The 12,615-nt window shown below is 41.1% G+C and overlaps 1 protein-coding gene across 6 annotated transcripts in view; it reads left to right on the top strand.

Annotated features, from left to right (window-relative positions):
* C6H4orf19 (chromosome 6 C4orf19 homolog) overlaps nt 1-12,615 on the top strand; it is an 85,923-nt gene that overhangs the window by 54,527 nt on the left and 18,781 nt on the right. The window contains exons 2-5 of one of the 6 annotated variants that reach the window (XM_067036307.1): nt 53-121; nt 4,396-4,459; nt 4,843-4,918; nt 12,191-12,240. The gene's annotated coding sequence lies outside the window, so the exon portion shown is untranslated. Of the gene's footprint in view, nt 1-52; nt 122-4,395; nt 4,460-4,842; nt 4,919-12,190; nt 12,241-12,615 lie in introns of those variants that run through there. The other 5 variants (XM_067036304.1, XM_059067621.2, XM_067036306.1 and 2 more) reach the window with 5 other exon arrangements.

The raw sequence follows: 12,615 nt of genomic DNA, 5'->3' as shown, positions 1-12,615 counted from the left end.
AAGTTCAAAGCTGTGTGATGAACATTGTTTTCTTTCAATCCTGTCCGTGTAGCTCTGGGTGTATATTTGGAGATACTCGTCAAGAGTCTACATGGAGGCCCTTCAGGAATGGGAAGCCCAGGTTAGTTGACCTCTTGTGTCCCATATTCCCACATTTCCTACCTGCCCCCATCATGATAGGCTTGATGACATGAATCCTAGCATATTGAAGACTTTATGGTGTGAATAAAAAAGCTTGAACTTTGAATCCTGGCTCCACCATTTACTAGTTGTATAACCTTATATGAGTTAGTTAAGCTTGATAAACCAGTCTCCATATTTATAAGATGGAGCTAGTAATGCTTATGTCACAGAGTTGCTGAGAAGAAAACGAAATAATGAGTGTTAAGTACCAAACACATACTGGATATTCAAGTGTCAGATACCATCACTACCACCACCACCCCACCACCCCACCACCCCCACACACACACTCTCTCACTCACTCACACATCAGATCCAGAGCCCAAGTTTGGGTTTTGAACATCTGTTGAGTGTAACTACACTGCCTTCCTGGGCCCAGTGAAGAGTCCTCTGCCCACAGCTTCCCTGAGCTCCCGTTCACAAGTGAACTGACAGCCCCACAGCTACGGTGACTTGGCCCCCAGGCTCTGCCTCCATTTCATCCCCTCACCTGCCCTTGGTAAATGAAGGTGTGAGAGACAATATGCAGCTCTGAGACACACTTCTTAGGCCACTTATGTGAGAAAACTGAGACAGAATAGGACTTTATAAGTAGAAAAGGTAATATCCAAAGGGCATTGGAACACCTACAGGTTTACAGGATGACTGTCAGCCATTTCTCCTGGGGTCCCTGCTGTTAACAGGGATGCACCTTAAGCCTCTGCCTGGGAAGAGCTTGTGCCGCAAAGAGAGAAAAAGATTAACTTAATAGAAGTTAAAAATTTGGGTCTAATTCCCTGGCATCTATTGTTCAGGGTCTTTAAGTGTTTGGGAAGAGAGGATTTCTGCCTGTATAGGTAATTGCTGGGCAGGTTTTCCTTGGTCTTTTACCCGTATAGAGCTCTGAATTTGAAGAGTGGTGATGCCTTGCAGATCCAGCATTTCCTGGCTGTCTCTAATGACTGGGTCCTATAGATCATCTTTACTTTGTATCAGAAGAAAATTAGGAAATGGAAAGGCAAGAAAATCAAAATCATGTCACACGTTACAGTTATGTAAAGTTTATACTCAGCACCATAGACATTGAACTTGGAAACTGCAAGGAGGGTAACTTTACTGAAAAGGAAAGTTCCAAAAATGTTAAGCAGTAGTGAAAAATGGTTAATTAGCTGGCATAATATATCTTCCATTATTAATTATACAATAATTAATTGGAATAACTTGCAGCCATTTAAAAATATCATTATGGGGACTTCCCTGGTGACCCAATGGTTGAGACTTCGCCTTCCAATGTAGGGGGTGCAGGTTCAATCCCTGGTCAGGGAGCTAAGATCCCACATGCTTTGTGGCCAAAAAACATAAAACAGAAGCTATATTGTAACAAATTCAATAAAGACTTTTAAAATGGTCCAAATCAAAAAAATATTTTTAAAAAATTTTAAAAAATAAAATAATCATGAACATTATGGATTGTCATGGAAAAGGCTTGAAACATAATGTTAAAGGGGAAAAAAGCAGGACGTGAAGTTGTTTATATATTGTATAAAACAGGTATGCAGTTCTTGGATTGGAAGAGTCAACATTGTGAAAATGACTATACTACCCAAAGCAATCTACAGATTCAATGCAATACCTATCAAACTACCACTGGCATTTTTCACAGAACTAGAACAAAAAAATACACCATTTGTATGGAAACACAAAAGACCCCGAATAACCAAAGCAATCTTGAGAAAGAAAAATGGAGCTGGAGGAATCAGACTCCCTAAGTTCAGACTATACTACAAAGCTACAGTAATCAAGACAGTATGGTACTGGCACAAAAACAGAAATATAGATCAATGGAACAGGATAGAAAGCCCAGAGATAAACCCACACACATATGGTCACCTTATCTTTGATAAAGGAGGCAAGAATATACAGTGGAGAAAAGACAGCCTCTTCAATAAGTGGTGCTGGGAAAACTGGACAGCTAGCTACATGTAAAAGAATGAAATTAGAACACTTCTTAACACAATACACAAAAATAAACTCAAAATGCATTAAACACCTAAATGTAAGGCCAGACACTATAAAACTCTTATAGGAAAACGTAGGCAGAACACTCTATGACATAAGTCACAGCAAGATCCTTTTTGACCCACCTCCTAGAGAAATGGAAATGAAAACAAGAATAAACAAATGGGACCTAATGAAACTTAAAAGCTTGTGCACAGCAAAGGAAACCATAAACAAGACGAAAAGACAACTCTCAGAATGGGAGAAAATATTTGCAAATGAAGCAACTGACAAAGGATTAATCTACAAAATTTACAAGCAGCTTATGCAGCTCAATATCAAAAAAAACAAACAACCCAATCCAAAAACGAGCAGAAGACCTAAATACACATTTCTCCAAAGAAGACATACAGATTGCCAACAAACACATGAAAGAATGCTCAACATCATTAATCATTAGAGAAATGCAAATCAAAACTACAATGAGATATCATCTCACACAGATCAGAATGGCCATCATCAAAAAATCTAGAAACAATAAATGCTGGAGAGGGTGTGGAGAAAAGGGAACATTCTTGCACTGCTGGTGGGCATGTACATTGATGCAGCCACTATGGAGAACAGTATGGAGGTTCCTTAAAAAACTACAAATAGAAGTACCATACAACCCAGCAATCCCACTACTGGGCATATACCCTGAGAAAACCGTAATTCAAAACGTCATGTACCACAATGCTCATTGCAGCTCTATTTACAATCGCCAGGACATGGAAGCAACCTAAGTGTCCATTGACAGATGAATGGATAAAGAAGATGTGGCACATATATACAATGGAATATTACTCAGCCATAAAAAGAAATGAAATTGAGTTATTTGTAGTGAGGTGGATGGGTCTAGAGTCTGTAATACAGAGTGAAGTAAGTCAGAAAGAGAAAAACAGATACCATATGCTAACACATATATATGGAATCAAAAAAAAAATGGGCATGAAGAACCTAGGGGCAAGACGGGAATAAAGACAGAGACCTACTAGAGAATGGACTTGAGGATACGAGGAGGGGGAAGGGTAAGCTGGGACAAAGTGAGAGAATGGCATGGACTTATATCTACTACCAAAGGTAAAATAGATAGCTAATGGGAAGCAGCCGCATAGCACAGGGAGATCAGCTCGGTGCCTTGTGACCACCTAGAGGGGTGGGATAGGGAGGGTGGGAGGGAGGGAGACTCAAGAGGGAAGAGATATGGGGACATATGTATATGTATAACTGATTCACTTTGTTATAAAGGAGAAACTAACACACCATTGTAAAGCAATTATACTCCAATAAAGATGTTACAAAAAACAGGTATGCAGATGGACATAAACTAAAACAAATCCTGGGAAAAAAAACTGAGCATCCAACACAGGTTAGATTGCTATGATTACAGCTGGCTTTTTTCTGCCCTTTTCCCAAACTTCGTATGTATTTGTGCATGTGTGTGTATAATCACATCTATTTTATATATATGTATTTTACATATAAATATGTACACATACAAACATCTTTTTTTAATGAGAAAAGTTCTTTAAGCATTTGGAAAAGATTGGAGATATTTATGAGCAGAGCAGCTGCAAAAGAAAAAAAAAAGTTTTTATACTTAAAAAAAGTACTTAGACTTTGTACCAAGGACTAAACTTTAAAATCCATCAATAGATGAGTGAATTTAACACTTTATACTGCAGATGACCATGATTTACTGAAGTAACTAGGGTCCTTCTTTTTTTCCATAGAGATTCTAGATATCAATCATGGTTTTGTTTTCCCTTGGTTTAAATGGCATTCCTCTTTGATCATTACTTCTCACTGGGAAAAGATAGTTCCTTGTGCAAATTAGTGGTTAGCTTCTCATAACCTCAGACAACAAAGGGCCCCTGTGTGAGAACGCAGGAATTCCTCTTGGAATACAGGGAAGGCCCCCAGCTGAATCGTATCCAAGGAAGATGCTGCAAAGCTTGCAAAGCTAGTTCGGAGAAAGGAGCCCAGCTGGAGATCTTTTCTTTCTATTCATATATTGGCCCTGCTTGAGGTGGGGGGGTGGGGGGAAGCCCATAAAAGGAAACCCGAAAACAAGCCTGAATGCATTTACAAATTACAAGGAAAAGTTAATTCTGGCAACCAGCGTTGGTGCCAACTCAGGCTTATCGTGTTTAGAATTTAACTCCACTTGGGGAAAAACTGTTTTTCTTCTCATAGAAGTTAAAGAAGGCAACAGAGATGGACTGTATGGTGTAAGTTCTGAATGAAAACCTGTCTGTGGGTAAGTCACAGGCTGGCTCATTTCCCCTCGGCCACCTCTACTCTCGGCTCACTGAGTCCCACGTGCTGCTGCCAGTTAATTATTTGTGAACTGCAAAGCTCATCAAGCGGGGCCCTGAGCATGGCGTTCGCAGCCCTCCTCTACCTAACTCCTGTGGGGTTTATGTGTGACCATGCTTCCTTTTCCACCGCCCACAAGCCTCTTCCCCTCCAGCCACCTTCTCATGCCCTTCAACTTCCCCTCGGCCTTGGGAGGGTTTATAGAATGACACGTAGTACCTGTGGGTGGATGCTGGCATGTCCTGGGCTTTGGGTAAATGCCAGCACACTTCCCCTTTCTTCACTTTGCCCTTCTTTGAACTTAAATTCCTCTTCCTCTCATAGGTACTAAAGTTCCTGGTCAATGATAGATCCTTTTGCAAAAGCCAGAAATCAGGGCAGTGATGAGAAGAAATGAGAGGTGAGGAGAGTCAGCCCTCTTCTTCACTGAGGGCCCCTCTTCACCTCTAGATTAAGAATGATGAGGAGAATAGCAGCTGCCATTGTTGTGCTTCTGCCACCGGCTTATCTTGATTCATGCATTATCTATAAACCTCGCATCTGAAAAAACAAAGGCCCAGAGAGGTTGAGAGATTTGCCTGAGGCCACACAGCTATAAGTAGTGGAGCTAAAATTCAAACTCAGGAGTTTCTGAGTTCCAGAACTCTCCCCTCTTTTCACGACACAAAAGTGCTTTCCCAAAGGCTCAAAGACTATTTGTCACCAGCAGCACTTGCCCCCAACATCTGTGGTCAAACAGTATCAGGACATGTAAGAAAGACGCATTTCTAGTTCCACCGGTGGCTCCAACTGAAAACTAAACTTGGAGTAAAAATTCCACTCCGTGTACAGATAACTAGTTAAATATCAAACTCAGCAAGGCTCTACTTACTAATAGACCCATGGAATGTGATCCCTTCAGGGGTTTAATGTACTTGAAAACCCTATAAAAATCACCATTTAAGAACCTGTAGACCAGTATCATCTAACAGAATTTTCTGTGATGAGAAAAATGTTCTGTGTCTACCCTGTCTGATACGATAGCCACTAGCCACATGTGGCTTTCAAGCACTTGAAATGTGGCTGGCTGGTGTAACCAAGGAACTGAACTTTTAATGTACTTAATTTTTGGTAATTTAAATAGCCACCTATGGCTAGTAGTTACCATATTGGGCTGTGTGGCTCTAGAATATTCTGACAGGTTGATTGCTGGTCCCCACATTTTCATGATGCTTTGCCTCTAAGCTCTGTTATGTCACTGGATCATAATTATTTGTTTTTGTTTTGCCCACCCCACCAGGCTGTAAGCAGTTCATCCTGCTAAATCATCTCTTTTTAGCACATGACCTGGCCCACGGTACTAGGCATTAAATAATTAATGTAGGTTAAATAAATGGATGGGAGTCAGCTTTTTTCAAAAGCATCATTGTTATTGCTTGCTATCATCTGGTTTACCGTTTCTCATGACTTTGCTCTTAGGACTAAAGTTCCCAAATCTTCAGATAAAGCCCAGACTGCTTACTCATGAGCACATCTTTCTTTCCTCAAAGGAAATCACTTCTTTCACTGATTATTTTGGTTATTTGCCTCAGTTTCTCTAAATGAATGTTTCTATTACCATTTCTTGATTATTATTATTATTTTATTTTATTTATTTATTTATTTATTTTTTAGTGTTTCAGACATTATATCTTCCAGTGTGGTAAAAGATGGTTCAGCTTCCACCCCCTGCCCCGGCACACATAAGAAATGTTCCCACTCCCTAGTGAACGCCCCTCTCCAGTTTTAGTTAGATGAATAACTAGTATTTATTATAACTATGTAAATGCAGTTCACAGCTAAGCCAGGTAAGGAAGTATATTTCCTTTTCTGAACATCTTTTTCTCTAGAGGTAACAAATGGCTCGTTTTTTTCATCTGTTCAGTATTCTACATCCTTACCACTGATTTGACCCCAAAGTCTTTCCCTATTGTATATATCTTTCTCTTTGGGACACTTCAGTGATTTTATCAATTTCATCTCTTAAAAGAAAACTGCCCAGAGCCTTCTCATCTTCTCCAGTCAGAATGAGCTGTCCTCCAGCCTGTGCACATTGCTGGCATTCTGGGATCTCCCATCAGCATCGTCCTGGGGGTTACTTTTGTCTCTCTCCTGTGTTTAATGCCCTATTTCCTGTTTTCCTTGCCTTCCGCTCTTGGTTTACTACCTCATTTGTTTGTTACATCTTCTAATAGCCTCCGTCCCAGGAGGCGAAGGTATATGAATGGTAAAATTTTTGAGACCTTTCTTATCTGAAAATGTCTTTATCGTACCCTCTCACGTCATTGGTAGTTTGGCCAAGTTTAGAATAGTGTGTGTGTGTGTGTGTGTGTGTGTGTGTGTGTGTGTGTGTGTGTGTTTAAGAAGTCTAAAACCATTCTGATCCCCAGCTCTTTGTATATGATCAGTTTTTTCTTTCTTAAAGCCTGTAGGAGCTTTACTTTTATGTCAGTTCTATTTAATTCTTAATGTCTTTATCTCCTTTGAGAATTTATATGAGATTTCCTCATGTTTCTCTTCTAGACTCTCCATTGAAATACTCATCTTTGCTGTCTTGTTTTCATTTCCAAGAACGTTTTATTGTTGTTCTCTCATTATTTTTTTATTGAAGTATAGTTGATTTACAGTGTTTCCGGTGTAATTCAGTTACACGAGTGTGTGTGTGTGTGTGTGTGTGTGTGTGTGTGTGTGTGTATATATATATCTATATATACTCTTCTATATTCTTTTCCATCATAGGTTATTACAACATACTGAATATAGTTCCCTGTGCTATACAGTAGGTCCCTGTTGTTTATCTATTTTATATATAGTAGTCTGTGTCTGTTAATCCCAAATTCCAAATTTATCCCTCCCCTCCCTTTCTCCTTTGGTTTGTTTTCTATGTCTGTGAGTCATTTTCTGTTTTGTAAATAAGTTCATTTGTATCATTTTTTTTAGATTCCACATATAAGTGATATCATGTGATATTTGTCTTTCTCTGTCTGGCTTACTTTACTTAGTATGATAATCTCTAGGTCCATTCATGTTGCTGCAAATGGCATTATTTCATTTTTTATGGTTCAGTAGTATTCCACTGTATGTATGTACCACATCTTCTTTATCCATTCCTCTTTCGATGGGCATTTAGGTTGCTTCCATGTCTTAGCTATTGGAAACAGTGCTGCAATGAGCATTGGGGTGCATGTATCTTTTCAAGTTAGAGTATTCTCCAGATATATGCTCAAGAGTGGGACTGCTGGGTCGTTTGGTAGTTCTATTTCTGTTTTTTTAAGGAACCTCCATACTGTTCTCCATGATGGCTGCACCAATTTATGTTCCCACCAACAGTGTATGAGGGTTCCCTTTTCTCTGCACTCTATCCTCTGCTGAAGTCTTGAACCCCTCAAAGTCATCCACGAGGGTTGGGATCAACTTTTTCCACACTCTTGTGTATGTTGATATCTTGACATCTTCCCGTGGATCACAAATGTTCTTAATGGCATCTAGAATGGTGAATCCTTCCCAGACTCTTCAATTGACTGTGCCCAGATCCATCAGAGCAATCACTATCTACGGTAGTTATAGCAGCCTTTCAAGTCATATTTCTTAAATAATAAGACTAGAAAGTCAAAATTACTCTTTGATCCATGGGCTGCAGAGTGGATGTTGTGTTAGCTGACATGAAAACAACATTAATCTCGTTGTACATCTCCATCAGAGCTCTTGGTGACCAGGTGCATTGTCAATGAGCAATAATGTTTTGAAAGGGATCTTTTTTTTCAGAGCAGTAGGTCTTAACAAGTGGGCTTAAGGTAGTCAGCAAACCATATTGTAAACAGATGTGCCGTCATCCAGGCTTTGTTGTTCCATGTATAGAGCACAGGCAGAGTAGATTGAGCATAACTTATGAGGGCCCTAGGATTTTCGGAATGGTAAATGAGCATTGGCTTCACCTTAAAGTCACCAGCTACATTAGCCCCCAATAAGGGGGGCAGCCTGTCCTTTGAAGCTTTGGAGCCAAGCATTGACTGCTCTCTAGCTATGAAAGTCTTAAACGGCATCTTCTTCCAATGTGAGGCTGTTTCATCTATGTTAAAAATCTGGGGCTTCCCTGGTGGCGCAGTGGTTGAGAGTCCGCCTGCCGATGCAGGGGATGCGGGTTCGTGCCCCGGTCCGGGAAGATCCCACGTGCCGCGGAGCGGCTGGGCCCGTGAGCCATGGCCGCTGAGCCTGCGCGTCCGGAGCCTGTGCTCCGCAACGGGAGAGGCCACAACAGTGAGCGGCCCGCGTACCGCAAAAAAAAAAAAAAATCTGGTGTTTAGTGTAGCCACCTTCATTAAGTGTCTTGGCTAGATCTTCTAGATAACTTGCTGCAGCTTCTACATCAGCACTTGCTGCTTCTCCTTGCACTTTTGTGTAATGGAGGTGGCTTCTTTCCTAAACCTCATGAACCAGCCTCTGCCAGCTTCATACTTTTCTTCTGCAGCTTCCTCACCTCTCTCAGCCTTCACAGAATTGAAGAGAATTAGAGCCTTGCCTTGGGTTAGGCTTTGGCTTAAGGGACTGTTGTGGCTGATTTGATCTTCTACTCAGACCACTACAACTTTCTCCATATCAGCAATAAGCCTGTTTCACTTTCTTATCATTCGTGTGTTCACTGGAGTAGCATTTTTAATTTCCCTCAAGAACTTTTCCTTTACATTTACAACGTGGCTAACTGGTGCGAGAAGCGTAGCTTTCAGCCTATCTGAGCTTCTGGCATGCCTGCCTCACTAAGCTTAATCATTTCTAGCTTTTGATTTAAAGTGAGAGACGTGTGGCTCTTCCCTTCACTTAAACACTTAGGGACCACTGTAAGGTTATTAACTGGCCTAATTTCAATACTGTTGTGTCTCAGGGAATGGGGAGGCCTGAAAAGGGCAGAATGGGGAACAGCTGGTTGGTGGGACAGTCAGAACACAGGAACATTTATCAATTAAGTTCGCTGTCTCACATGGCTGCGGTTTGTGGCACTGCAAAACAGTTACAATAGTAACATCAAAGATCACTGATCACAGATCACTGTAACAAATATCATAACAATGACAACATTTGAAATAATGTGAGAATTACCAAAATGTGACACAAAGACACAAAGTGAGCAAATGCTGTTGGAAAAATGGTGCGATAGACTTGCTCAATGCAGGGTTGCCACAAACCTTCAACTTGTAAAAACAAAACAAAACAGAAAAGCATGCAATAGTTATGAAGCACAATAAAACGAGGTGTACCAGGACTTCCCTCATGGCCCAGTGGTAAAGAATCTGCCTTACCATGCAGGGGATACAGGTTCGATCCCTGGTCAGGAAACTAAGATCCCACATGCCGCGGGGCAGCTAAGCCCGCACACCACAACTGCTGAGCTTGCGCGCCTCAACCAGAGAGCCTGCATGCCACACACTACAGAGCCCACGCACTCTGGAACCCACACACCACAACTACAGAGCCCACGCATCCTGGAGCCCATGTGCCACAACTAGACAGAGAAAACCCACACACCACAACTAGAGAGAAGCCCATGCACTGCAATGAAGAGCCCGCGCACCGCAACAGAAGATCCCGTGTGCCACAGCTAAGACCCAATGCAGCCAAAAATAAATAAATAAATAATGATAAATAATAATGAAACGAGGTGTACCTACACTGTAATCCAAGGCAGAAAGTGATCAGAGCCGTCCAAACAGTTAAAGATTCTGTGGAAATTAAAAGAGTGGAGTAATTACCTTTAGGTGGGATTTTTTAAAACCTTCATGGAGTTTTGAAGGATCAGTAGAATTCTGCAAAACACCAATGGGCATGGAGGCATGCCAACTGGGGGGAACAATATGTGCAAAGGTATAGAAATAAGAAAAAGTGTACATAGACATGTTTAGAAAACAGTGAAAAATCCAGGTTGGCTGGAAATAGTAGTGGCTAGAGGAGTTTCAGGGATAATCTAGGAAGGCCAGTTGGTACCATATCGTGGCAGGTCTTGAATGCTTAGCTGGGGACATTAAAGATTGGTAGGCAATGCAGAGCCAGTTAAGGCTTCTTAAAGGGGAGTGACTTGTTGAGAGCTACTCTTTGCATGCCTGGCTCCATCTCATTCTTTGGGTCCCAGTTTAAATGCTCCCTCTTCAAAGGTACATCCCTCACTCTAAGGAGGTTCTCACTTGTAACTCCAAATTGCCACATCTCATTGGTTTCCTACAAAACACTTGTAGGAAAGTTGTAATATCTGTCTACCAACCACATGGCAAGTTCCAAGTTCTTTAAACACCAGCCAATCCAGAATATTCACTCTCCCGCGCATAGGACTGTCATTCTGCAGGGCACACAGTATGGTGTCCCATTCGCTGCAGTTTAGTGGTGCCTGACACACAGTAGGGGTGAATTATCTGGTGACTAAATAATACCCCATCCTTTCCTGACTTCTCTTTGTCACATGCCCTCTGCCTAAAAGGCCCTCCCTGCACACTTCACCATCATCATTTTTCTCTCTGCCACAGTTCTTCCCATCTTTCTATGAATGCATAGTTCAGGTGCTGTCAGCCCAGTTACACAACCTCCCAATCCTGAACGCCCTCAGCCCTTGTGTTCCTTTGATGGCATTATGTGCACCCTGCCTAATATTTTAGTGATTTGTAACCTAACCTTTCGTCTCCTTGCCCTTCCCAATAGATGGCTAGCTCGCTGAAGGCCTGGACTTTGTCTTTCTTGTGTCTTCCTTTTCAAATAATATTTGAGTTGAATTATAAGTACTTGGTAAAAATTAAGAATAACAGAATTCATGTGACATTTGAGCAATGTATTAGATTTTAAGGAATTATTAAGCAGTAAGAAGTAATACTGAGTGAAAAGACATTGCTGACAGAATATGAAAGTGAATTTCCAAAAGGATATAACCATTCTAATGTTATATGATAAATTTAAGGCAGAATTCATTATCCCCAAATGTAGTTTACTTGGGAGTGGGCTAAGAGCATTTCTCTAAAAAGTTTTGTCTATGTATAGTGAATTATTCTAATAATCACAGAGAAGTTGGTAAAAATCTGAACATTTGCTTTACTTTCTCAAATTCTATACCTCGTTATTTTCATTATAAGCAAAGCTATTTTCTAAATTAAGTATTTTATTGAACTATTATGCATATATTCATTGAAACTTTGATTGTTTGATATGTCTCCAAGAAGTAAATTCCTTGAATTATTTTTCTGCTTAGTTGAAACTTTATCCATCAGAGAAGAGGTGTATTGTCATGTAATGCTTATCAACAGCAATAACTAACAATAGCTTCTGGTTATTGAACAATTCCAACATGCCTAGCATGTGACAAGCAGCTTTCCTGTTGTTCCATTTAAATCTCACTATAATATATTATAGATGAAACACTGACATTTGGGTAAATGTTAATTGATCATTAATTGAGTATCAGGAGCTGGGCTGCAAACTCAGGCTGGCAAATTTCAAAGCCCTTGCCTGCCTGGGCTAAATGTTCTAGGCCAGGAATTCTGTTCCCGCACATCACTGCCTGGGCCCCTCAGGAAATGCTTTCTGCTGTGGCTTTCAAGATGCAGCTTGGCTGTGAAAAGGAGGCAACTTGCAGACCTCAGTTTTCAACTTTCTTTTTTTTTTTTTTTTTTTTTGGTTGCAGGAAGAGAAGTTAAACTTCTAGAGAAACCTAATGGACAATCTCCACAACAGGTAAGCTGTTCTTTGTTTTATGCTTTGGGAAGAAAGTCTATTCTTTCTACTTGCCATTACATTTTATATTATTCAGTCTTCCACTACAGTTCTTTTTTTTTTTTTTCCTTTTGTGGTACGTGGGCCTCTCACTGCTGTGGCCTCTCCCGTTGCGGAGCACAGGCTCCGGACGCACAGGCCCAGCGGCCATGGCTCACGGGCCCAGCCACTCCGCGACATGTGGGATCTTCCCGGACCGGGGCACGAACCCGTGTCCCCTGCATCGGCAGGCGGACTCTCAACCACTGCGCCCCCAGGGAAGCCCCCACTACAGTTCTTATTACCTGAAACATTAAAGCCAGTAGACAGAGCAATCCCCAAAGTCTATCCTTTCTG

This window comes from Kogia breviceps, chromosome 6 (assembly GCF_026419965.1).
Source record: "Kogia breviceps isolate mKogBre1 chromosome 6, mKogBre1 haplotype 1, whole genome shotgun sequence".
Taxonomy (NCBI): Eukaryota; Metazoa; Chordata; class Mammalia; order Artiodactyla; family Physeteridae; genus Kogia; species Kogia breviceps.
Note: the sequence above shows the minus strand (reverse complement) of the source record. Positions and strands in the feature narration are given on the sequence as shown.